Below are 5084 nucleotides of genomic sequence, written 5' to 3' on the forward strand. Positions count from 1 at the left end.
CCTATATAGAGCAGGCCCAGTCAAGTGACCCAGTAGACTAACCTGCGGAGTTTTTAAAATTTGAACTTTAATGGGAAACTTTCAAAAATTAGTTTTTCTAATCTAAACATTGTAAAAACTTGGGGGACACTCCAAGCAATGTGGGAAATAAGGAAACTCACTCTAAAAACTCTATAAATACATCTTAAACCCAATGAATTAAATCACCAAGTGTACAATCAGCATTCAAGCATTCTAATTGCAATATCTTCTAAAGCTCTCTTTTGCTCAAATTTTTGCTGGAAGAATGTTAGAATTGGTGTATCCCCACTAGGGGGGGGGGGTGATTGGAATTTTAAACTTTTCTCCTAGTTTGAACTAGATGTTAGCAAAATATTACAACCTAGAGTTTTTCTATGCAGTTCCAAATACGCCGATAAATATAATATATGGAAATTTAAATCAAGTACATCATTCACATAATAACATACACATGCGGTAAATATAAAGTGCGGAAATATAAACAAACACACGATATGTTATCGGGATTCGGCCAACTGTGCCTAACTCCCTGCCTCTAGCTCGCAAGTTCGAGAATTCCACTAATAACAGCTCACTTAAGGGTGGAGCGGCACCGATTACAACCAGGTCAATTAGTATAGGGCTGACCTCAACCTTAACCAGGTCAATTAGTGGGGCTAACCTCAACCTACATGCCTTAACAGGATGGCACACCGAGCTTTCCTAATCGGGTCTAAGCCAATCCGAGACTATTCCAGGGCTAGTCTCCTTATTCAAGCCCGTGCCTAGAAATACAACATATTTTGCAATCAAATGATATCGGTACAGTGATTGTGCTTTCGTGTAAAGCAGATATGTACCCAAATACGCTCAATTACATATACCACAATATGATTTAATATGTAAGCTCATTGTGGTCCAATATCTTAACTCTCAGATATATAAATTTACTATCAGTGTAATGAGTGCGTGAGAGTATCAATCAAGTAACTTTGTATCAAAAAATATTCAGCCAAGGTGTTCACACAAAGATATCAAGCAGGTCTTTTGTATATTAATCAGTGAGATATCTTAGTCAAGTAGATCAGATAATTTATATGCTTGGTTTGTAAAAGATATGTAATCTTTGTATATAGAAAATAATATATGAGTGAATAACTTTTGCACAAAGATTAATATCACAAACACAAATATCTTCTCACAAGTATATCAAATATGAAACACAAGATATTTGAGTATGTTTTGAAAATGATTTTGCAACCCAAAGACAAATACAAGCTTCCTAAGAAATTGCAACACTAATTCAATACTCAGAAGCTTAGGCGAGTCTTCTTAGGATAGGCTTATGAACAAAGCCCCCCAAGAATTCTCCAGTTTAGCTCTCGTAAAAATTGAATCAATCAAATACAAATAGGGGAGCAAACCTATAACAATAAACACTCAATGAACTTACAACGAGTTTAATCAGTATAAGAAGGTAAGTATGAGTGTAGAAGGCTAAAAAATAAGTATTATAGGTTTTGGGAATTTCAGAGAATCTCTTTTAATTAAAGTGGCTAATCCTATACTAATTATCCCAAATGAGGGGGTATTTATAGACACCCCTTGAAATATAACCATTAGGAACTATTGGGAATTATTAGAAAAGTTTTAAAACATTTTCAAATAATTAACCCTATTTAAAAAATTAACCATGGTAAAAAATTTAGGGCAACCTGAGAGGTCCGATCGACCAGAAACCTTTTCGATCGACCGAAGTTCATATGATTCGGTCAACTGGGCCAAATTTGAACTGCCTAGGTTGGTCGACCGAATCTTTAAATCTGAAGCCTTTTTGCATGGTTCGGTCCACTAGGGTTGAAATGAATTAACTTTTCGGTCGACCGGACGATGCGATTTTTTGTATATCTGAGGTTCGATCGACCAGGTTGATTTGAACTAGCCCTATCAGTTGACCAGACTATTGGGACAACTCTTAAAGACCTTTAGTCGACCAGGTTGGTGCAATACAAAAATGTCTCGATCAACTAGGAAGTCAAATTATTGACTTCATGAGGGTTTGGTTGACCAGGGCCAAATGAACTATACAGTTCGGTTGATTAAGCTGCAGTCAACATGTTGACCCAGACCTGGTTCGGTCAACTAGGGACAAAATAAACCTCTTAGGTCGGTCGACTGAAAGTGCACATTTTGTGTATTTCGGTCCTTTTTCATCCAACAATCACCCTATTTCAAATAATTAAACATGTTTATGCATGAATGAGTGTTGTGGGGTCCTTTTTAGGTTCTTTTTTAAGACACCGAAAAAATTCGATGTCAGTCAACCGAAACCTAAGGTCTTTGTAAGGTCACTTTAGGTTGTATTTGGTTTGAGCTTACGTATTATATTATGCAGGTGATGCATGCAATTATTACAATCAAAACCCTATTTACTATTACAGACCCTTTAAATGATAATGAAATATAGTATAACATGTATTGGGTCTTCCAACTTTAAGCTTTCACGTGCCATCAATATATCTGCTAATATAGACTTACACATGATCTAGATATCCATTAAATACATAAGTATTTATCATTATCAAAACCGAGATATGACCCATGGGGTCAACAAAGAAAACTACTGATTTTTTGTTGATCAAAAGCCAACGGTTCTTAATTTGCTACGAAGATTTCTCAAATCCTAAGAAAGAATCTCCAGTGATATCTAATCTTAAGCTTCATATTGTCTATTTAATATTTGATTTGAAGTATCTAGTGCTTGAATTTGTACTAATATATGCTCTATGTGAGAGTATTATTGTACGCAGAGGTTACCTATTATTTCTTGTAGTTACTTTGACAATTCTAGGTTGTTAAATCATTGACCAAGTGTGGGGTATCACTTGGAGAGGTGCAGCTCTAACCTATTGAAGGAGTGACCGAGCGTGGGGTATTGCTTGGAGAGGTGTTGCTCTATCTTACTTAAGAAGTGTTTGAGTGTGGGGTATTGCTTGTAAAAGGTTTGTTTTGCCTGGAAAGGAACGATATAGTGAAATCCTTTGGTTGTATTGGCCAAAGGCAAGGACGTAGGCTGGGGATAAGTCAAACCTCGTAAAAGATGTGGTGTCACTCTCTTTCTTTACTCTCTTTAATTTCCAGTATATATCAACTACGTGGATGATTTAAATTTCCTAATCATAAAAACTACATGGATTGAATTTTAAATAAACTAAAGATTAATTTGTTTTTGGGACTTGCGGAAACCGAAAGGAAGTCTGTTGGTTGATCAATATTAATTACCAAAACCATAAGGGAGTGCGTTGATCTGTCAACACCCAAAACCTATTAACTGAAGGTTTATTTGAAATATGAATTTTGGGAAGAGTGTGGATGTTATATTGCTTATAATCTTGAAAGACCAATTTCATTCTCTACAGTGCTTGAATCAAATTCATGTATACAAGGCTATAAAAGCTGAAACTTGTATAAGAGCTGGATTTCATATCTTGATTGAATATATTGTGGTTGATGGGTTTGGATTGATTGGTTTGATTGAATAATGTTTTGAGGATTGCTTGTTCACTTAAGCTTTTGTTGTGTATTTAATAAATTAACAAGAGGTCAAAGAATTCGTGAAAAGAATTAAAAGAAATTTTAATAATCCAATTCACCCCTCCCCCCCCCCCCCTCTTAGGACAACTCCTTAACTTTCATTATTGAGTAGCAATGATTTAAAAACTTAAATATTCATTAATCATGCATACAATTCCAAGAAAGGTATGTGTACTTGCATTGGTAGCAAGACAATTTTGACTGAACTGCAGTCATCATCATTTAATTAATGTAGGTTTCTTCTTCCAAGATAGTTAAGGAATTTACCCAACCCTTGACTAGGGTTGTTCACAATAGTATATATCATAGTAGAGCTCCTTATACAAAAATGTACAAAGGTGGTTCAAAGTAACTTATAAAATAAAATAAACTAAAAAGAGTACTGTGGCAGTAAAATGTAGCCTCATGGGTGGAAATCATTGGTTACAGCTCACTTACCCCTGAAGTAAGTACAGGGCATGAGACCACTTTGGCAAAGTAGAGGTGCCAAGACTCGAAACCGCGATTTCATGGATGCACGACTGGCTCCCTACCAATAGGCCACCAACCAAAGTGGTGACTTAAGTGTGGGATTAATTATAGTTAAGGCATTAAAGAAATGGTAGGAGCATAAGCAAAGCCCTGCTTTCCTCTTACAACTCTATTTGCGAAAGTTGTGCTTCATATCGACCGAAAAAGGGTGGAAGTCACTGTGCAGGAAACAACTTCTGTGACACGCGTTGCTCTCTCTTAATTTTCGTAGCACATGTCTCTCTTTCTCGATTTCAGTGACCCGCGTCACTCTTTCTCAATTTTCGTGACAGACGTCGCTCTCTCTTGATTTTTGCAATACACATTGCTCACTCAATCTTTGTGGCATGTGTCGCTCTCTCTCGATTTCTAAGGCATATGTTACTCTCTTTTGTTGACCTTATAGGTCACGCCCAGTTTTGATAATGACAAATACTCCTGTATTTAATAAATATTTAGCTTATGTGCAGGTTCATATTAGTATATCATCAATGGCACGAGAAAGCTCAAAGCTTTAAGACCAGTTCATATTTTTAGTTGTAATATATTTTTAGTGGCCTATTTGGTCTGTAATAGTAATTAGGACATTTGGTTTGTAATAAGCACACACAACACATGCATGGTTTATCTTGTAAGCTCAAATCAAATCATAATGCAAAATGACCTAGCATGACCATAGGGCATATCCTTCGGTCGACCAACACTGGACTTTTTCAGTGTCTTCAAATTAGACCCCAAGTGACCCTAGGACACACATATATACAAATTTTTTTGTTAGGCACTTGAATAGGATTTATATGCTTCAAGATTGGACTGAAATGCACACATGGTGCACTTTCGGTTGACCAGCACATTCAGTTCATTTTAGTCTGGCCGACTAAACCTAGAATAGTTCAAAAAAGGCCCGGTCAAATGAAACCCTTTTTGGTCAACATTTTGACCACCTGGTCGACCGAACCAGGTAGTTCAAAATGCCTTGG

This window comes from Malania oleifera, chromosome 8 (genome assembly GCF_029873635.1).
Source record: "Malania oleifera isolate guangnan ecotype guangnan chromosome 8, ASM2987363v1, whole genome shotgun sequence".
Taxonomy (NCBI): domain Eukaryota; kingdom Viridiplantae; phylum Streptophyta; class Magnoliopsida; order Santalales; family Ximeniaceae; genus Malania; species Malania oleifera.